This window comes from Camelus ferus, chromosome 22 (assembly GCF_009834535.1).
Source record: "Camelus ferus isolate YT-003-E chromosome 22, BCGSAC_Cfer_1.0, whole genome shotgun sequence".
NCBI classification, from domain to species: domain Eukaryota; kingdom Metazoa; phylum Chordata; class Mammalia; order Artiodactyla; family Camelidae; genus Camelus; species Camelus ferus.
In genome coordinates this window covers 11,217,659-11,240,873 of record NC_045717.1, presented here as the reverse complement: position 1 = coordinate 11,240,873, position 23,215 = coordinate 11,217,659, and the positions used below count along the sequence as shown (strand labels likewise).

The following is a 23,215-nucleotide window of genomic DNA, read 5'->3' as shown; positions in this document are numbered from 1 at the left end:
AATGAGTAAAAGGTAAAATCCAAGGCTTGGTTGAAATTAAGTAAAAAAAGAGCATAGATGGAAGCAGAGAACGGACCCCCCTACCAATCAATAACCATTTAAATTCAAGAAGTTAATTCCTATGGAATGAGTCTGCTTCTCTGATTCCTTTGGTAGCTTAGTTATGCTTGTGTTGAGAATGCAAAAGGAAGCAGTGTATCGTTCACCGATGGCGCTTATCGTAATCGTTTCTCCTCTGGGTGGGGAGAGTTTCTGCATAAACATTCAAAGGATTGTAATCACTATCTAGAGAGCGAATCCTCTGCCCTGACAGTTGGAAAATGACTCTGTACGCTGACAGCCCCACAGGATAGCAAACGCAATAGCTCTGTTACTACTGTGTAATGTTGCTAAGCTTAATTGACTGCACCCATCAATAGTGGGAGGAAGTGAGAGGGTGCGATCCACACTACGCTTGGATTATTATGTGGGGCCACCTTGCAGGCATCCCAGGGAATCTCTACAGCATAAACCATTGGTCGTTTAGGTTTTAGGTTTTTCTTGTCCATACCAATCCCAACTCGGTTTCATTCACTTGTTTTCCACCTTTCCTTAAGCCTGTGTTCTTAGTCTCTCACAGGTATTTCCCTTTTTCTTAAAAAAAAAAATGTTGTCTATATGGGCTGTTACACCTGTCATAATTACCTTCCTACTCCTGTCTTATTTCTGTCCCCATGACCCCAGAACAGCTTTGTTAAGGACACCAATGATTTCCATGTTGGAAATCCAAAAAACACTTCTCAGTCCTCATTTACTTAACATCCCACCTCATTCCACATAGTCATCCATGCCTCCTTTTGAAGACACTCTTCTCCTAGCTTCCATATGACTACAGTTTCCCAGCTTTGTTCCTGCCCTTCTGACCACTGTGCCTCAGCTCCTTCACAAGGTACTCTCTCTGGCACATTCCTGAATGTCAAAGTTCTTCTCTCTCCAAACTTTGCCTAAGTGATCTTCCATACCCATGACTTAATGTCATCCAAATGCTAATATTTACCATTTCTTATCAGTCATCCATGCCTCTTCTCTGAGAGGTTTATAAATCCATTGCCTTCTGAGCAGCAACAAAGGAATTTCTCTCAAGTTTCTCAAACTTAAATTGTCCAAAATTTTACTCTTGAATTTTCACCTCCCCACTTCAGTTCAGTTGACATTGTCTTTCTCCCCTGGCATATTCCCAGCATCTCTCCAGCCCATCCATGCATTCCCAGCAGCACCATTTACTCCCTTATCTGATAGGGCATCATTTTTGTCTCTGGACCTTTACCTTAGTTACCAGCCTGAGAAGCTGTTCTCCCCACTCTTCATCTGAATGATTCCCGTTCATCAGCAACTCTTCCTTTCAGGATCCTTCGTTTGGAGACCTTCTCAGACCCCTCAGTCCCACTGGTACACTCTCAGAGCCTTTCTCCAATTCTTTATAGCCCTTAACATAATCCATATTTCTACTTCTATATACATGTTATTATATGTTGTCGCCTTGATTTCATTTGCTTCTCCTTCTTTCTGTCTTTTAAATTTAGCTTTGTAAACGTAGACAATTTGGAAGACAGAAATCTCCTGGATTACCAGTACCCAGGTCTAACTCTCTATATTGATTCCATTACACATTCTTTTATTCATTTAATTAATTAATTATTAGGATTCTACTGTGTACTATGTACTTTTAGAGCCTAAATCTTGGATCCTCCTCTTACTTGCTGCTTTATCTTGAAAAATTAATTATTCATTCCTCAGTTTCCTTATCTCTCAAGATGAGTAAAAATCGTAACTAACTTAATAGGAGTATTATGAGAAGTAAATAAATTATTACATGCAAAAATGACTAGCACATAACGAACTCCATGTAAGTGTTAACTAGTCTTATTTTTAATATCACCATTAATTAAGCATTGCTTTCTCAGGTATTAAGTAAATACAATGTTCAATAAAATGAAGTTAATACTTCCACAGAGCTTACGTTCTACTGTAGGCCCTTTGACCAAATCTGGCCCACTGATCATTTTCGTAAATAAAGTTTTATTGGAATACAGATAGCTCTTTTCTTTGTATTTTGTCTAAAGCTGCTTCATTCTCCAACAGTGACTTTGAATAGTTGCTGCAGAGATTGCATGCCTCACAAAGCAGAAAATAGTTACCATTTTTTTTCTCTTTACAGAAAAAGTTTGCTGATCTCTGCGCTAATGCAGATAAACACACTTTCTTTAGGAAGATAGCCTAGGTAGTAAAAAATCCACTGGAGTCAGGGAGATCTGGATTAATATTCTAAGTTTTGCATTCTACCACTGTCTTCTCGCATGGTTTTAGCAAGCCACTTGTCTCCTTAAGCATCAGTCTCCTTCATTCCAAGGGCTCAGAGTCCACTCTGATGTATTCTTGCAGGGTTAAGTTAAAAAAATGTATATACAATGCCTGGAAATCTGGTACTCACTAAAAAATATCCTCTTTTCTTTGGAGAATAAATGATTTATTTTGTCTTGATATTATAATTATTAGCATTTATTACAGCTTTACAACTACATGAGACCACTTTATATCAGAAGTTTAAAAAATCATGGTCTATAATAAAATAGGTTTCAGTAGGAGAAAAATAGATTTTAATTGCAGTATATGAAAGGGAAAGATATTTTAAATTCCACTTTCCATTTTAGTGCTATTTCTATGTTACCATCTTAGTCTTGGTTTAAATTTGTTGTAGTTCAGTTATGGATTTTAATCCTTTATATGCTAATGATTATTCAGTTCTAATTAGGTTTCCAAGGTGCTTCTACTGCAAAAACCAACTGAAAATTACTATGTAAACTAAATTACTTAGAAAGGAGAACGTTCTGGCTCTGTAAGAGGGAATTCATTTGTCTGTTTTGTTGTTTAAGCTTTCCTCCTTAATAATCGCTTAAAACAATAAATCTACGAAGATTTGTTTTTTTTTCCCCACAGTCGTTAACCAGTCAGTATTGTTGCTTACAAAATTCCAATTTAAAAAATGACCTTTTAAAGATGCCATATAAAATTAAGTTTTAATGAGCGATTATAAATGGTGGTACTTTTCACAGGAGGAATCACGATGCTTGCCTGGAGCCCTGGCTACATGTCATCCACTTCAGCCCTCTATTCTTTCCTTTCATTATTTTCAAGGGAAGATGACGGGACAGCACACTTGGACGAACCAAACCCAGTTTCAGTATTGCGCCTACCAGAGGCCATCTCCATCGCTGGATAATTAGGCAGATGGACCCCCCTTGCTTTAGTAATGATCCTTTGGTAGGATGCTGCTCCGTCCTTCCACAATGACAGTTCAAGGTATTGAAGCATTCCTTTGCTTATGTGGTCTGATGAAAAAATAAATCTTCATGACTGGGCTCCAAAAATAGTGTTTTCACTAGGTGGGAAATTGACCATTCTGTAGCCACGACAGAAAAGTCTTCACAGCTTTCAGGTGGAAAAACACACTTGACAACCAATCAGATTGACTCTGGGAAGAGAACAGCATTAGGACTTAGGGATAATGGAATCACATTATGAGCTGATACCTGCAAATAGCTTGATGGCTTCCTTGCTAAGATAAGAACGGTCACCAGTGGTTCTTAGGCCAGTATAAGCGGTCTGTATATTAAACCCTTTGGGCCACTCAAGTTCATGGTCCCATTTACTAAATGAGAACAATTTATCATAAATGTGCAATAATCATGGCAAACATAATTATTAATTCATTGTTTCTAGTTTAAATTTCAAAAAGTTGTGAAGCTTTCTGCTTTTTTTATAATGCCACTCTCTCTACCCCCTTTTGCCCTGAGGATCCTATTAGCGGAGAGCTGAGCAATTCGGTTTCATCGGAAATAAATTATGCCTCCGTTCTTAAAATACAAGTACTGAAGGAGTGTAAAGATTAGAAATTCGTTTGAAGCCCCCATCACTTGAAGTTTTTTTTTTTTTTTCCCCTTGATGTATATAGAGCTTCTGGTGTTAATGTAAAACAACACATCTTTCTAAAAATTCAGAGCCCCGTCACCTTAGAAGAACCGTGAGCAGCACTGTGAAGGAAAGTACAAAATGACACACATTACCAAGGAGGGCGGGGACGGTCGGGTCCTCAGAAGCCGATTCCAGGACAGGCTGCTCGTGTGTTACCGAGTGGGGAGGTGACAACGCGCATCGCCCTGTGTTTCAAAATGATTACAACACTGCGATTCCCAAGAAACAGGAGGTGAATTCTCACTTTGCTCACCAAGGGTCCAGGGATGGAATGACACCTTTGATTATGAAGGACTGTTGGTACCACTCTGGTAACAAGCTGCTATAAATGAAGCCCTAATTGCCTCAGAATCAAGCATTTTATGTAAATACATTTTCATCTTAAGTACAGTTTTTGGTGCAGCTTTCATTATGTTGCCCTGTCAGCTTATGATAGAAGGAAGCGGCTGTGCCAGCTTCTTATTTTACTGCTATTTTATTGTCAGTTTTGCCCAATGGCTAAGGAGTTAGAGTGTCTTTTCCCCGCTATGACTTGTAATTTTAATAGCAGTGGGGCCCCATGGCGGAGCTCAACTTTGACTTAGATGAAATTGCAATTAGAAAAATGAGGTGACTCTCCAGGTTTTAACGAACCTTGATCTTTACTTATTTCTCATAATTATTATCAACTTCACTAGATATCAAGCGATTTTTGTCTGTATAATTATTTTTGAAAGCATTTCAAATGAATAGAATCCATTGATTAGGTATACATGGTTAAATTCTTCAAATTAACACTGTATGATCTGAATATCTACTCAGCTATTTCTCCTTGGCACCCCCCCTCCTCTTCTGTGTCTTTGAAAGAGAAAAATACAGGCTCCTTTTGTGAAATCCCCAGTATTCCATTTTTCTTAGTACGCATTGAATTTGGCTTCCTGAATGGTTCTTCTACATTAATGTAGACACATTTAGAGATGCAACAATTAAAGAGATAAGCAATAATTAGCGAAATATGAGTAATGGAAGAGAGCCATTGACCTAAGTAAATAACAGAGAAGGGAGAATTTGTTGATGTATTCTCTTTCCAATGTAAAGATTAAAAAAAATTCCAAACTGAAATATAGATCAAAAAGTTGCATTTGACTCAAAATCTAAAGATAGCTGAATCCTGAAGAAAACGGGAGCAGTCTGGTTTCTGGAACGGATGTGTGCTGACCTTCTTTGGTCTATAACAGGTAAAGTGGATGGTAGTGACAGCAAACATGAAATCAGTTTTCTGAGGAAACTTCTGGAAGTGATGGATATACTTATGGCATAGATTGGGGTGATGGTTTCATGGGTGCAACCTTATTTCCAAACTCATCAAGTTGTATACCCCCATTAAGTATGTACAGCTTTTTGTATGTCAATCATACATCAATGAGTGGTTTTCAAGGAACTAATTTCAGCAACTTGTCAAAGATTGAAAAAAAAAAAAAAGAGCTGCCATTCAGCAGTTAATTTTTGCAGAATTATATTCTGGATTAAATCATATAACTGGTAGCTATACTAACAATGAGTGCTTCTTGCTTTTTCTTTCTTTAGAAACGAGGAGTGAATGAAGGCAGGAATTACTGGAAGGGAGGTCAGGGTAAGTCATGTCATATTTATTTCTTACTTTTGAAGTGTGCAGAATACATTGTGGTAAACTCATTCAGGAACTCTCCGGGGCTCATGTCTCTGATAAAATTAGACAAATTGAGTCTTTCAGGGGAAAATAAAACGCTTGCTATAGCCGTGCTATGCAGAAATACGCCACTTGTCCCTGACATGTTGAGACCCTAGTTTTTCCGCTGCCAGCCACCCTGCTGTTCCATATTGTTAAGTGGATCAAGGCCGAAGTGGCAAGAGAAACTGTGGATGCATTCCTGGTGTAGAATCGTGAGTCTCATCTTTCTGTGTAGTTTTGTTTTATTTCCCTTTAACGTGGTGTGGCAAAGGTAGTGGTTAAAACCTCGGTGCGTATGTAGCAGGGCATCTGAAGGTGACTCATATTCAAGTTCAGATGCAAAAGGTCAGAGACCAGAATTGACTATGATGTAATTGTGTTTTTGTATTTTAGCATCATTTAGTTTTTTGTTTTTTGGGGTTTTTTTTGTTTTTGCTTTTCTTTGAAATTGACATGCATTTGACTTTATGAAAGGATAAAATGCTTGTGATATTGTAATCAGTTGTGTAAAATCAAAAGCCATAGTGTACTTACAGACAACGTATGTGGTATATTTCACTTTAGAGTGCGTAACAGATAGACATTCAGAATCCCCTCCAAACAGAGCGAATATAGGCCAAAGATGTTTCAGAAATTTCAAGTTGCTCTAAATGTAAACGAATAAGAAAGTCAGAACAACCAACGTTTCCGTGTGTAATAAATAATGAAACCGAGATCTCTTTTAAAACGAATGAGAGGAGGAATAAACGAAGGAAGAGGAGGGGAGGGGAGGAGAAGGGAAGAAAAAGTATGGTTGTTTGTGTATCAGACGTCTTAATTCTAGTCAACTCATAAATAGTACGCATTTGTTTTTCATTGTCAGTGTCTTATTGAATTGTGCTGGTTCAGCACTCAGTAAGAACCCTGGAGATTTGGGGGTCAAGGGAGTTGCACAGGGAAAAGGGTGGGATTCTGAGCTTTCCCTTCATCTTGAAACAAGTCAGTTCTACACAGGCTTTTCCATATTGGGATTTCCCCTAAAAACGTGTTTCAGGAAAGAGAACTTATATGGGAATACAGTAATATCAGTTAAATCTAGCTGGTGGGCACTTGGGTGTCTGTACCATTGATTATTTTCCTTTTCTCTATTTTAAAGATATTTTTTAATCAAACATTAATGTTGCAATTTTTTTGAAATTTCTCCATATGTTTAAAAAAATGGTTTCATACTTTATTCTGTGGCATGTCACCAACACATTTAATTGAGAATGAGTGAAATTAACAACAGTTTGTCTAAGTGGATTCTTTTCATGGCAGTGAGAATTTTTAATGGATGTGAGAAAGATGGAAAGGGTCAATGTTAAAGTCACCTTTTGTACAGAGAACTCCATTTGTCCTGGATAGTCCCAAATTATAATACATTCTTCTTCCATAATAATAAATATTTCATATGGGCAAGTGAGCAATCAGAAAAGGACTGATCTCTCCAAAGCTCCTTCATAGTAAGTATGACCACATGACTGAATCTAGGCTAGTGGTGCATATTTGGAATCTCAGATGACAGACAGCGAATAGGAATCTTCCCCAAGAGACAGCTGCCTCATGCCTTTGTCCTTGGGGGAGAAGAAAGTTTCTATCTACGATGCAAGGAGTACCTCCCTGACATTGTCAGGTTCCTTTGTACTGCCTCCTGAAATGTGGATGTGATATCTGGAATTCAGTCTTGGACTATTAAATGTGAGTCATTCATTAGGGAGTGGGGAACTGAATATTTTGGATTTGTGTTTTTTTATGAGCTGAAAAAGAACAAACAGGTACCATTTTAATTAGTTTTGTAAAGAAATGAAATTTCACCTGTGTACATCAGGGCTTGCCAACAGGTGGCCCTCATATCACAGATACTTTTTTTAATGGAGATATTTTGCCTAAATATTTAATTTGGATCTCCTCATAGAAAGAAAAAGTTACTCTAGCGACCCTGAGTACACGTTCTAAAATGGCCCAAATATTGTGAAACTAAGGAACATTATACCCATTTGGAGATGGCTGGAGACTCTGGGTTCCCACAGTCCCCAACACCCCCTAGTGTCTCCTGCCTACATCGTTTTGCTCACTGACTTTACCTGAGCCCTTGCAGTAAAGAATTGTGCACAGAGTTCAGACAGCAGTTTGAACTTTTTCAGATGTAAGCTGTCCCTCGCATTCCAAGAAAAACTGGTATGATCCCAACTGCAATTCCACATTCTGTGAAAGACCAAGGTTCTCAAGGAGATTTCTGCAAATCCCTAAGGGGATCAAGATTTTTACGTTGTATCTCTGTGTAGTCTCTGTTCTTTGCCATGTCGATGAAGACATGAAACTCCTCTTTTCTACGAATATCCGTAAGTCAGGTCACTCCTACAAGCATAGTCATCTTCACAGCAGAGTTGCTAATAACAGAGAAGTATCATAACAAAACTTGAGTTTTTGTATGAGATTTTCAAGTTCTCCAAAAGCTTTCTTGATGCCCTAAGTGGGGGTCCCCTGGGAACCCTTGCTGTAGGGTTTTGCATTCTCTCTTGTCTTCTCTCTCTGTTCCTCCCTTCTCTCCATTTTGTTCTCTCTTCTGCCTTTTGCTGTTTCAAAGAACACTCGTGCATGTGCGCGCGCGCGCGCGCGCGCACACACACACACACACACACACACACACACACACACACTTCTCTTTGGGCCCTTTACCCATATACAGCAGCTCTTCCTTCTTCTTGCCATTAGCCCTGGAGCCCTCAGGGTTTTACCTTCTATTTCCAGATAGTTACCAAGTTTGTTGTATTTGGTGTCATTGTGTGTGTTGATTTGTTTTCCTCAAGCAAAATGAGCTCATTCAATAATGAATGCTGGAAGCAGCTTTTAAGATGATACATGGACTTTTTTCTCCTTCCCTTATAAAGCACAGAGTCATAGCTTACCTTTCCTTATACGTGTGGTTTATGGATGTCAGTAGCCACAGTCATGTGTGGTGAAATTGGAAGAAAATGTTCGAATCCCTGCTAAAGGGCCCCACAGAGGGAAAAACCTCAATTTCTGCACTAAATCAGGCAGGGCATGCAGGGAACCACGTCTTGTCTATCTCTTCTCCCTATGATGTTTGTTGAGAGGAAAATCATGGGACGTCTGAAGAAGACCAGCTTCCTAAAGGAATGTTACGGAGGAGAGAGTTTAAAGCCTGAGGACTTACAAAATGGATGCTAGACCAGAGTGTCTTACTTGGGATATTTTGAAGACAAGGATTTTCAGTTCTGTTTTTGCAGCCGTGATTGGGATTCCTTCACCTCGTATCTCTAAAAATGTTCATTTTTACCAGCGATGGAGGCAGCCCCTTTGTCTGATGACATCCATGTGTAGCCCGGGAATTTTATACTGTTGGCTTTGGGCAAGATCACTTGTCTGATCTAGCTAAAAGCCACTGGGCTGTGTCTTTCTGAAACCTAGCATGTTGTAAGGAATGCCAGTTTAAGCCCATTTCATTCTCCATAGTGTTCTTCTAGGAGCTCAAATAATTAAATATGTTCCATTTGAGTCTCCTTACACAACGAAACAATCTAGCCAGTTTATAAATTAAGTTAGTATATTATAAATTACGTAGCATGGAATGCCAGCATGAGGCACGGCCACCACACGTAATTAACCTGGAGTAAACACTAGGAACCTCTACAATCTCACTTTCGAAATATTAGAGGCTAGAAATGAGAGGTAGAGTTTTTTTAAAGGATATTTTTATAGTTGGAAAGTAATGTGTTAATCCCCAAAGTTCACATCCTACTGTCTAAAGACAGGTAATTAATATTTTATTGGCATATACATTTCCTGGTGGTTTAATCCAACTTCTGAAATTAATACCAGTGTTATAAAATGTCTAGTTAGTATAAATAATAGTTAATTCTTACGTCCTCCCAACTTAGCAACTGAAGATAAGGGCACATTCTTTAAACTACAAGTCTCGTAGCAAATTTGAGAGGACAGCAAAGCCTTGGGATGTTGTGGTGTGTGTTACAGGTCATGTTGATCTTATCTTTTCTTTCCTCTCTCCCTTTCTTCCTACTTTCCTTCTTCTTTCAGAATCCATGATTAATGCTCAGTCTATTTAGAAACAAAACAAAATAAAATTTGCTGATCTGTACTCATATTTCTTCTCTTCTTTCATCCTAAGGTGATTTTTCATCTCCTGGCTTTTTGTTAGGATGCAGGCCCAAGGAGTACACTGTAGTTTTACCGTTAGCTGGGATGAGTACATTGTTGATTTCTGCTAAAATTAGGGATTGTTTCCAAGTATAAAAATGGCTACTATTGCTTCTAGCATGAAACACCTTGCAATAACTTGTTTTTGTTTGCTTGTTTGTTTGTTTGTTTTGCCATGGACTTGCTTTCTTGCGACAGAACATACGTAAACTGGTGTCTGAGAGGCTCCGTAATAATTGGTTTGATAGTTTGATTGGGTTACCTGGATTCATTGTCCTTTCTTTTTTAATTTCTATTATCATAGGGATAATTCTCATGTGCTTGATTTTAAAATATATGATTGTGTTGGTCCAAAATTCCAATAATTCTGTGCCCATGAACAACTGTTTGATCTCCTTACATTTTCTTTGGATTGTTCTAGCAGTCATTCAGTAGATGTCTTCCCACCATTGGTAACTTCCACATTATTCTTGAATTTGTTTTGTATATATTGAATAAATAGTGGTAAGCATTAACAGACTCTTAATTTCTAGTCAAGCTTTTTTTAAAGTTTTACCTCCAGTATCAAATACATTTAAAAGGCAAGGAAATAAACATTTAACTTCAAACTAATGCTTAATTTTGCTAAATGTACTTTTAGTGGTAGATTTTTTCTTTCCTCCTTAACCTTTTGGATAAATTGGAAATAATGTCCAAAGCTTCACTATAACTGAATCCTGCTTTTGAGAACTTTGGAAAAGAGTAAGGTGAAGAATTTATTGAAATTCTGTCTTGCTATTATTGTGTTAATATACTATGAAGAGGCATATACAATTTGTATGCTGCAGCCCTGCTATTTCACTGTGGGCAAGATTCACACTACAAGACCAAAACGTGTTTATGGCAATCTCCTTTCTGTTTCTCAGGCAGTAGACCCTGCTGACATAGACTACAAGAGACTTCCCTTCTCTTGAATTCTCTCTTTAAAATACTGTGTAATGCTGGAGCTCCAATGTGTCTTAAGCACAGTTTTTCTATTAATAAAATAGTTCTGCTTTCTCTCAGTAGCTACTAGTCATTGTTAATTCAAGCCAGTGTAATAGTTATAGCAAACACATTTTGAAATGCTCTGCACAGAATTCATTAATTAGCAGAAACTGTAATCAAATTATGATTATAAAAGAAAGAAGTTTAACTTATTCCCAATGTCTTTAAATCACATCATAGGTATTAACTTATGCATACTCTAATATAGAAAACAGTTTAGAATGTTGACGTAGAAAATAATAGGTTCCCTGCATTTCTTCCTAGATCAAGTGTTCAAAGGTTACCCTCAAATTCAACATCTCATTGAATTAGAGTTATTTAGATCTCTAAGGGTCTTCACAATTTGCAGGTGTCTTGTTAATCTGACCTATAAAAAAAAGTAAAGTTTGCACCCTTTTTCAGGAAAGTGTTATATTTATAAAATAGGCTTATGAAACATCCCTCCCAAGGAGTTAAGGACTTCACTAATAACAATGAACATATCCTGAAAAAGATTACAGAGTACCTTCAATGCACTTATAAATCACAGTAATAGTTGCATTAAAAAATTAAGAGAACATTGTCTGGAAATGGCACGCTCTACAGGAATGCCTTCTCACTCAATTTCCGAGAAGAGCATCTCCATTAGTTACGGCAGAGTTACAGGACATTAACAACACAACAAATAAGATGCTGCCTTATGCTTGTAGAGTCTGAATGACAAGGTTACCTACCTATACCTTGATTTTGAAAATAATTCACAGCACTTTTGGCTCCACAGTAAGTTCGATACTTGTTTTACAGTAGTTACCAATTGAGCTAAAAGTTGTTGGTTGTTCAAGGGATGTTAGCATTGAAAGAGAAAACAAAGCAAATAGCAACAACAAAAAATAAACTAGTGATTCAATGACTATTTTAAAAAAACAAAAAAAACCTAAAGGAATGTGAGTAAAAAGAAGATTGAAATCAGTTGGGTTGCCAGATTTTTTAATGTAAATTCAAATCTTGATCTCAGGTTTTATTAATGAAGGAAAACTAAAGAGAAAGAACATAGTAATGCAATAATATATGGCTACTAAATCTAGGATGCTTGTATTTTTCCTCTTTTTTGCCGTTCAAGGAAAATGGAAGACAGCAGGACAGTTTGAAGCCTACGTACGAGTAAGATCACGTCAGAAAGCATAGCTCAGTGCAGTAATACTTCATTTCTTTAACCATTGAATGGTCATCAGCACAGTTGTCCATTGCAGTCTGTTGCCTTTCCTGCGATACTTTGTCAATTAGAACTAAGATTCTAAATGCGTAGAAAAGGAGCAAAATGTTTACCACCAAACTGTGAGGGCATGACCATCAAAAACATCTCTGGGTAGCTGGAATCAATAAACCATTTTATTTTTGAACTCATGGAAATATGTCCATCTTCTAGGGCTCGAAAGTGATGAATGTAGTAGGCGCCATATTGCTTTTCTCATTAGTTGACAGCACGTTCACAGCAGATGACAAATTATCATCCATTTGAAAGCATCAGAATGCAAAGAGCCAAATTCAGACAATGGAAAAAATTAATTTGTGAGACTTAAGGTGAAATTTGTTTGATCAAACTTGACTTAAATCTGTGTGTAGAACAAAGGCAATTTAGATTTCTTTTACCTTCACCTTTTTCTGTAAACACTGAACTGGGATATATTTTGATGCATTAATGAAGCAATGTCCTGAATGAAAGTTCTTATTTTTTTTTCAATTTAAAAAATAATAATCATTTATGGATGAAATATACTGAAGTTTATGACCACAGTGGGTGACACTTCAGCAAAGGAAGCAATTTCAGAAGAAAATGTAGGGCAAGGAAGGATGATTTCAGTAAAATAGAAACCAAGTTGATCTTTTCAAGAACAGTATTTTATTTATTGTGATAGAACATAAGAAAAGAGAGTGTAAATCAACATTTCATGGGGTTCCATTACTTTTGTCTGTCACCAAAACATACGTTGAGTAACAATTACATGCCTAGAACTGTGCAGAAGCTTAGGTGAGCAAGGTCCTTGTCCTCAAGGGTGATGAGAAAGACATAGATCCATTGTTCCAAATAGAAAGCGGTTCTGAATGTATCCATGTCTCCCTTGTCTTTGTGATCTCATTTAAGCAAGAAGGGAAACTAAGCATTGATGGGTTAGAATAAGACTGTCTGCTGGGAGGCAGGTGATGTAGATGCTCATAAATTAATCAGAAGTCAAGATGACTAGGGAACTATAATGTGGCCTTAAGGGACAGGGTGTGGAACGTCTTTACAAGGGAAAAAAATATTTGGAGAAAGGCAATACCACAGGTAGCAGGCTATCCAACCATGTAGCAAAATATCCACCCCTAATTCCCATTTTGGGATTGGTCTAATTTGACATAAAATTGAATTTAAGATTCCATTGGTATCTCAGTATTTTGCTCATTTATTAAGAGGCCATATCAGTCTTTCAAACCACTCTATATTGACGCTGATAGATTTTTAAATTCTAAGGGACATTTTTGGTGATGAGGAAATGATTTCAGTCTGCTGTCCAAAGTCAAGATACGAAATTTCAAATTAGACATGGCAAGCCTAATACAGGGGACATGTACTTTCCCCTTGAACTTACACACACATATATATATATATATTCAAAGCCATCTGGGCAGACAGTAGGAACAGCATTTATTTCAAAAAGGCAAAAGAGAGAGCAGAAATATGTTGAAATAATCAATGGCTGCACAGTAATATAAAGAAATTGAATAGTTTTGTCAGCCTGTCAGTCAGAAACGAATTACAATTGGGGTAGAGAAATCACAGTAAAAGGAATTTCTCTGGGGAAAAGTGGCATGCAAAATAAAAGCATTAGTGTGACATACAGTTTACAGAAACTCTCTGTGGAGATTAAAGTTTATGTCTGTTGACAGTACAACAGGAACTTGTCACACAATGTAAAAATGATCATGCCACAACCACTCCTTAGTTGATGGCTTGATTTTACGTGCAGTGATCGGCATTAGATGGAATTCAACATGCGTTTCCATCTCCTGACATTAGAGAGAGTGGGTGCCTGCACGCGTGAACTCAGTTATGTGAGACCAGAACGTTTTCTGCCAGGAGGTACTGTATGGTGTGGTACCACAAGGACCAGTCCTGTTACTCATGCAGGAAAAATGAACAGAAATTAAATTATTTACATTTTATTTTACAGATATCATTTATATCCAGCTATGGAGCCTAACATAGGTTTCCTGGATTCTCAGAAAATCGAGGTCTACTGTGAAAATGAATAATTATGTTAGTAATAGCAGAATTAGTGGTAGAGATGGCTATAATGTACATTTATTTGGTACTTATGTAAAAAAAAAATCTTTCTGTGTTTTACTTTTTTAAAATTCTAATATTTATAGTGCAGAGGTATGTTGATAATCTTTCTTTTCGAGGAGAAGGAATGAAACTTAGGCTAAATAAATGAATGAATCAATACTCAGTGAAAAGCATATAAGGAACGGGACCCAAGTTCAAGGGCTGGCTGGCCCTAAAAAAGAGGTCCAGGCCATACTGTCCTAAAGGTGTCACACGTTTCTGTATGACTCAGGTGGTCATCGCACCTGCAGTCACTTCCCTTGGGGAGGTGCCGTTTTACATGTATTTGTGGAGATTACAGCCTGAGGGAAGTCTAATTTAATTATCAAAGCAAGGCTTTCTCTTGGATTCTGGTTTCCTAATCAGATGCATCCATGTCGGTGGCAGTATTTTGGAGGGTTTCAGTTCTGGTCAGTCTTAGGAAGGGGTAAACGTGTTTTTGCTCTTCCACTCTCATTTGATATTTTGGATTTACAGCAGCATCCTGTCAGAGTTTGTATTTCTGATATATGTACCACCCTTTGCAGGAATATTGCAACCCTCAAGGGTTTGCATGGTGGTGCCCTGGCAAAAGTTTAACAGTCGGCTCTCTAGGAAAAAAAAAAAAAAAATGTACACATGTATGCCTACGTAAGTTTATTACAAATTTTATCATGTGTAGGACATGATTTATCAAAAAAAAAAAGAGAAAGAAATATGCAGTACTCTTGATTGTAAATTCCACATGGCCAACTGATTTTTGAGGAATTTTTCTTTGTTTTTTCCCTTAATTTTTGCCAAATTGATATCTGTAGCCAACTTGTGGTTGCAGTGGGTTGATTTATGTCGCAATTCTGACATGAATACTGGTTTTTATTCTAATTTACACTAGGGAAGAAAACAAAAGACACATCTGTTGGAGCTTCACTCAAATTCCATCAATGACTTGGGTAATTTCTTTGTCGACTTGAATGATAACCTCCAAATACTCAGAGTATGTCCTCACTTTTTTGTGTTGTTAACAAGGTAACAGCTACAAATGTGACACATTTTGAAATTTGTCTGCCTTAATAACATTCTCTGCATTACTTTCTTAAGTCTAGACTAGGGGTCAGCCCACTCTCACCCACAGGGTAAATATGGTCCACTCCCTTTTTTGGTAAATAAGGTTTGATTGGAACATAACCTTGAAAACATTGCCTACGGCTGTTTTCACAGTATAACCGCAGAGTTAAGTAGTTGCCACAGAGAAATCTATAGTGCAAAAGCCTAAAAATTTTACTCTCTGCCCCTGTAGAGAAAATATTTGCAGTCGGTAAAATGGTAAATCAAGTACTGAGTTGTGTAGTGTTTGCCAATTTTTGTAGTATTTGCTATAGTGTAAGTATATCCACTGTAAGCCCAAGAATGTAACACAATAGTTAAAATGTAGTAAAGTAATTAGGAAGTTGTGGGTTGAATTGTGTCTCCAAGCAAAGATGTGATGAAGCTGTAAAGTCCCTGGTACCTGTGAATGTAACGGTATTTGGAAATAGGGTCTTCGGAGGTAGAATCAGTGTCAGATGAGGTCATACTGGATTAGGGTGGGCCCTCAGTCCAATGACTGGCGTTCTTATAAGAAGCAACAGTGGAAGAAGTTCACGTGAAGACCGAGGCAGAGATTAGAGTGATGTTGCCACCAACCAAGGAACACAAAAGATTACCAGCAACCACCAGAAATTAGGAAAAGCAAGACAAGATTCTCCCCTGAAGCTTCTAGAGTGTGAGCCTGGGAACTACTTGACTTGAGATTTCTAGCCTCCAGCACGTGTGGTAATCCTGTGTTAATTTGTTATGGCAGCCCTCAACACCAGGACAGAAGTACTGGGTTTGGAGTATTTACTTTTTATTTCTCACATAATCAGTTTAATTGTAATTTTATAGAATTAAATTTGTAATGATAGCTTTGTTGAACAAGAAGTTCGCAAAATTCCTGAACATGTAATGAAATCCAGAGCCAGTTTGGGTCTGTTCCCGCACATCATTCTTAGGACAATTGTTAATGACGTGGCTGCATCCTTCCCCAGGGGAGGGACCACATTCAGAGCCCAAGTTTGTCTGCAGCCTTTCTCATGTTTCCAGAGCCAGTTCTGTAAATCTGGGACACAGCAATGGGAGATTTCAGGCAACAAACAAGTGCTCAGTTTTGCTGCGAAGCTTTAACTTTTGGGTCTGATTTATTCCTGAAGGGAACTTAAGTGTGAGCCCAAATCATGGTCCTGAGGAATGAGATTCGGTTTTGGAATCCACTTGATAGAGCTGCTTCCATTTCTGATGTGGTCCCTGTTTCAGTCAAGATTGGCTCAGGTACTTTATAAGATTAAACCAGAGGGGTGAGCATCAGTTGGTTCAGCCTTGAACTGTAAAATGGAGAAGCCAAATAAGCTGCTACTGACTTTAATTTAGAAATAAAAACAGTTTAGAAATTTCTAGTGTGAATTATCCATTCCCTTATTTGTCTTTTGTATTTCCAAAGTGTATTTTTCTGCAACTGTGGATACGCAGTAAAACTTAGTGGCATATATCTCACAAATACATACATAACATTTAGTTTTAGTAGCACTTTGTTCCCTCTGTCGGAGGAATACACATTCTGTGTCTCATTATATTAAGCTTGAAGAGTAAACTGCTAAACATTTAGTAATGGGAAGACCTGTTTACTGAGAATCCCATTAACCATAAAAATGCATTGAATATGAAAGCTGAGTAAAATTAAAGTTCTTTATTATTAATGAGAGATGCAAAGCCTTTCTCACTTTTTAATTATTTTTCCTTTTCATATTCTTTTTCATTTAGATTATTACAAGAAGTTGAATATAGTTCCCTGTGCTATACAGTAGGACCTTGTTGTTTATCTGTTTTATATTCAGTGGTTTGTATCGGCTAATCCCGAACTCCCAATTTATCCCTCCCCTCTGCTTTCCCTCCAGGCAACCATAAGTTTGTTTTCAATGTTTGTGAGTCTGTTTCTCTTTTGTAAATAAGTTCACCTGTGTCTTTTTTTTTTTTTAAGATTCCACATTTACTTGATATCATATGGTATTTTTCTTTCTCTTTCTGGCTTACTTAGTATGATCATTTCTAGGTCCATCCATGATGTTACAAAAGGCATCATGTCATTCTTTTTTATGTCTGAGTAGTACTCCATGGCATATACATACCACATCTCACTTTTTTAGAGTGGTGAGAGAAGTTGATGTTTGCTCATGCTGTGGTCACCTGACAGGTTTCTGGCTTCCTGTTGACTGACCAGCTTCTAACTTCAGAAGGTCAAGAGCATTATTTCATATTCTGTCAATAACCATGGGGGATTCTGATCTATAGGTTATTTTCTTCCAGGAAGGTCCTTTGGAATACTGAGTGATGGGACCCTGGTCCTTTTTCTCTGCTCCTGGGTGAAGTGATATCATGAATTCATCACCTTCATTATCTCTCAGGTGGTTATCCCAGCTTAGTTTGGACATATATTGATACACTACTTGAGTTGCATAAACCTTGCCTATAACAGAGCCTGCACTGATTTCATAATGAGAGACTCCTGTCTTATATTTAATAGTGTATATTTCTTCTCCTCTTTTTCACTAGTAGCAATCTTATAGCCCTAGACTCCAAGCCCAAGTTAGTCACAATTATTACGTGTGAAGTTGTATCGTGTAAATATTTTGATGCATAGAATGATAATGTTCCATCTCGTGGAGTGAATAAAAGTATATAACACTTAACATTTGACATTTTAAAGTTAACTTGCAAATTAACAGGAAAAGTGCTTCTTGAAAAAACAAACATAATGTACTCTGCCTTCAAGTTGCACAGCCAAACTCCTGATACGGAAAATGAGGCTGAGAAAGATTTTTTTTCCAGAATTATTATCTAGTAATGGCACAGATGATTTCAAAGGTTGTTGAATCAAATGATCAGAGGAAAGTCTGATTGAATATTTCTTTCAGTTTTTCAACCAAAATAGGAATCAAAATTCTGATACTTTTTAGTGTCCTGGATAACTTGTGGTATTATGTTTTTACGGACTGAAATTTAATGATGATATTCATATGGGAGCATCGAATTGGTTTTCATATTTTAATTTCCATTGATACATTTATTTCAGGACCATTAGGAATAAATAAGTGAGAAATTATGCACACACACACACACACACACACACACACACACACACACACACACACATTTCCACCCTTGGCCCAAAGATACATATTTTTATCAGTTCTGTCATCTGCTCATATATTACCCATTTAATGTGCTGGACATGACTTCCAAGTCCTTTCCCATCATTTTCTTCTTCAAGGACAGAGAGCAGAGGAAGGAAAGCTACTTCTTGGTGAAACGTGTGTCCTTCGGTAAGACAGGTTCCCCTTCGGTAGAACAGGCCATCTTCAATGTGGAATGTGGATTCTTAGAAAACAATAGTTAAATTCATCTAGGTTAGATATTAAAATAACCATGATGCTTAGAGTTTATGTTCAGAGTAAATTCTTGTAAAGTAGCACAGTGCTCCTAGGACTTTATCCAAGAGAAGTGAAAACACTTGTCAACAGAAGTCTTGTACCAGGGTGTTCACAGCGGACTTACTCATAAGCACTAACAACCTGGGAGCAGTCTTTCTGTTGTTCTAACAGGAAAATTACAAAAGATACAATTTTTATGCAATGGAGTGCTCCTTCGGAATAAAAACAGGGAACAAGCTTTGTGGGTTCATCTCAGCTATATACTATGCTTCCATTTCTGTGGAGTTACAGAAAAGGCAGAGCAAATCTATGGTGAGGGAAACTTCCAGAAGAGCAGTTGCTTTGATCAAGTTGTTTGTTTTTTTCGCTGTTGAGTGGTGGGAGTTCTTTACATATTTTGAATATTAACTTCTTATCAGATGCCTGTTTAGCAGATATTCTTTCCTGTTTCACCGGTTGCCTTTTCGCCGGTGATTGCTTCCTTCGCTATGCAAATTCTGTTTAGTTAGATATAGTTCTGCTTGTCTGTCTGTATTTCTGTTGCCTGTGTTTTTGGTGTCATATCCAAGAAATCATTGTAAAGACTGGTACTAAGAAGCTTTTTTCCCTATGTTTTATTTAGGAATTTCAGAGTTTCAAGGCATACATTTTAAGTCTTTCATCCATTTTGGATTGATTTTTGTGAATGGTGTAGGGTAAAAGTTTCTAATTTCATTGAATGTGCGTGGATATCCAGTTTTTGCAAAACCATTTGTTGAAGAGACCACCCTTTCTCTTTTGTGTGTTATTGGCATCCTTGCCAAAGATGAGTTGACCATTTATACATAGAATCATTCTTGGGCTCTCAATTCTGTTCCATTTGTGTGTGTGTGTGTGTGTGTGTGTGTGTGTGTGTGTGTGTGTGTGTGTGTCCTGTGGAAAACAATGTGTAGGTTTATCAACAAATTAAAAATAGCACTACGCTATGATTCAGCATATGTAATCAGGATGGTGAAGAAGTATCTGCCCTATTCACTGTAGCATTAGTCACAAAGGCGAAGACATAGAAACCACTGAAGTGTCTATCCACAGATGAGTGGATAAGGAAAATGCAGTATATACATAAAATGGAATGTTATTCAGCCTTAATAAAGAAGGAAATCCTGTCACTTGCAACAACATGCCACAGAGGACAAATACTGCGTGGTTCTACCTCTATGAGGTACCAGAAAGAATCAAACTCATGGAATCAGACAGTGCAGTAGCGCTTGCCAGGGACTGGCATTGGAGGAAGTTGGGTGGTGTTCCACAGGTATAAAGTTTCAATTATGATAGCTGAGTAAATAAATTCTAGAGATCTGCTATACAGCACAGTGACTGCAGCCAACAGTGTAGTATTCTGCACTTTAAAATTTGTTGGGAGAGTAGATCTCATGTTAAGTGCTCTTACTAAAAGAAATGACAGCAACAGTAAAGACATACAAGCAACCTCAGGAAGTTTAGGATACGTCTGCTGCCTTGATTGCAGTGTTGGTGTCACCAGTGTTGGCATATGTTCAGACTCATCATATCGTGCACATTAAGTATGAGCACTTTTTTGTGCATCAATTATACATCAATAAAGCTGTTTTAAAAATTGGTTGCTTTGCATGAGTACAGGAGACTGGCTGGGAGGGGTATGAGGGATCTTAGTGGGATGATGTAAGTACTGTGGATCTTGATTGGCATGTAGGTTACTGAATGTATATGTTTGTTAGAACTGATCAATCTGCATTCTTAAGATTTATGCGTTCACACTCCAAAAATCATACCTCAATAAAAAGTAGCCAGGTGCTTTGGAGAAAATAATAACTTATTAACAGTTACTTTTCTCCTCATAATAATTTGCCTTCTTCTAATTCTCTTAATTTTTTTAAATTGAAGTACAGTCAGTTACAGTGTGTCAGTTTCTGACATACAGCACAATGTCCCAGTCATGCGCATATATATATATATATATATATATATATATATATATATACACACATATATTCCATGTATTCATTTAATTCTCTTAATTTTTCATAACTCAATCCCATCTACCATGTCATTATATCCTGTGGTTAAAAAATCTTGGATATTATCTCTAAATTTATGAAAGGAACTAAGTCTTTGAGGGGCCAGGTGAATTGCTTAGGTCATACAGTTTTGGCAGAACTAAGGATCAAGTTGTTAATTCCTAGATGTCTGTCTTTCACTTTAATCTAGACTGAATCTGCTAAAATGAATATATCTTGGGTACAAGTACAAGGTAGGAACATCCAGAAGTACTCTTTCTGTCTGACTCCACCTGCACCTCTTTTTAGTTAAAACCTTGAGAACAAAGGCAGCAGCATCCAAAAAAAAAAAAAAAAAAAAAAAAAAAGGTTAATTTAATAGATATTCTGCTCAGGGTCTGTACGTTAATTTAATGACTGCAGAGGTTTTGTTGAGTGAAAGTATGCGCAAATCCCTGAGCTAAGCTACTGAGTGATTGTAGCAACCAACTTCAGTGGATTAGTGGTGACTAATAATTTATTTCCTGCCTTTTGGGTAGAGTAGCATTCTTTTAAATTACTTGAATCAAAATCCCATATATGTACAGGTTTTTTGTTGTTGTTTACTTTTCTCTCTCTCTGTTTTTAAGTTATAGTTTTCTATTTAAAATTTAAATGGAGCATTTTCCCTGAGTTGAAATGCAATTCCTTGCCAAGTACATACAGAAGCTGCCCAAGGTATCCATTCTCAAATAAAATTCTTGAATCTATGCTTTGATGCATAGCAGAGGAACCTTACAAATGTCTGTTCTTAAAACGTAAAAACATAGTACCCTACGCAAGGATGAGCATCTGTAAATGCAGTCTTTTTTTTCCATATAAAAACTTAACATTAGAAATGTTGATCCAATATTTGGTTAAAAAGTTAAAAATATACATACATCTCACTAGCTGTTTGTTCTGTGTACCATAAAGTGTCATTTCTTAGTTAAGATGTGCTGACTCCAACCATTAAATGATTGTCTTGTTTCTATATGTGATTTTAAAAATTTATTAAACTAACATGTTGAATATTCTGTGTAAATTAGGAAGTCGGCTAAGTACTTTCTGTTTATTATCTCATTTTGTTCTTAAAACTGCCTAACAAGTTTGGTACAGTTACCATCCCAATACTTCATGTAAGAATATTGAGTCTTTAAAAGGTTGCCTCTTACTGCAAGTTAAACAGATGGTAGGCTGAAGCACAAGGATTTATACCTAAGCTGTTTGATCTCAGAGCCCTCACCCTGAAAGACTATTTCATACTATCCCCTGGACAGAAACCTTGTACATAAATAGAAAAATTGGAGGCATTTCCTGGGAGAATCTCCTTCCATCACTCCTTTTTTTTAAAAGGAGGGAAAGTCACCCTTTAGCATATTTCATCCTGATTACTAACACAGCCTTGATATTCTCCTGGTCAGGATTTGTTGCAGTGCATGTCTGTAGTGAGAGACACCAACTTAAATGCTGACCAGAGCCCAGTAAGTAACTCATAGGAATTAAGCAGGACAGGGCACGTGGATGGAGAGGTGCTGTGATGCACAAGTGGGATCCACTCACTGAGTCACTTTTGTTCATTAAGAGACAGGCAGCAACCTTACGGTTCCTGGGGAAAACGAGGTGGGAAGGGATAAATTGGGAGTTAGAGATTTGCAGATACTAACTACTATAGATAAAATAGGTAAACAACAAGGTTGTACTGTATAGCACAGGCAACTCTATTCGATATCTTACAGTAACCTAGAATGAAAAAGAATCTGAAAACAAATACATGTATGTCCGTGTATGACTGAAACATTGTGCTGTACACCAGAGTGACACGTAATTGTAAACTGACTATGTTTCAATAAAAAAAAATGCATAAAAAAAACAGACAGGCAATAACCACCTCATTCAAAATGGATAAAGTGAAGGAGTGACTGGCTTACACACAGTGAATCAGTCCAGAAGTCTTGTGGGCTTTTGAATGCCTCTTTCTCTGTGTCCCTGAAATCCCCCGGGTTCTGTCTGCCATCGTGCTTAGGGTTTTGTCTTCAAGAAGCAGTTCAAGAAGTGTCATCCTCTTATGACTAACAGTGTCCAAAAGAAAAGAGAGGGTCAGTTTAGGACGTTCCTCAGGAGGTTTAGGAGGAAGGAACTTCTCTAGAAATCCCCAGAAAAGATCCCCTAACATTCCATGAGTCCCTGTTTTGGTCACAAGTCCTTGAAGAAACAAATGCCGGGCCAAAAGGAAGATTCAGAAACTGAGGGAGTCACTTTTCCTGGAGTCACAAAGTCTCCGTGTAGTTGTGCCTCTGAACCAATACAGTCGTGTGAGGGAAGGGAGAGGTGTGGGTGGACGCTGGTCAGTGGTGTCTTCTCCAGCCCTGCTTAGCTCCAGCCAGTTCTTGTTCTCAGGGACTCAAAGAGTCAGCTCTTTTGGCATTCT

At 37.5% G+C, this 23,215-nt stretch overlaps 1 long non-coding RNA gene across 1 annotated transcript in view; it reads left to right on the top strand.

Moving 5' to 3' along the window:
• The window catches only part of LOC116659001, a 1,275,737-nt gene that overhangs the window by 742,655 nt on the left and 509,867 nt on the right, over window positions 1-23,215 (top strand). Inside the window, exon 7 of the long non-coding RNA XR_004314259.1 lies at window positions 5,578-5,623. This is a non-coding gene — a long non-coding RNA (uncharacterized LOC116659001). The remainder of the gene's footprint in view (window positions 1-5,577; window positions 5,624-23,215) is intronic.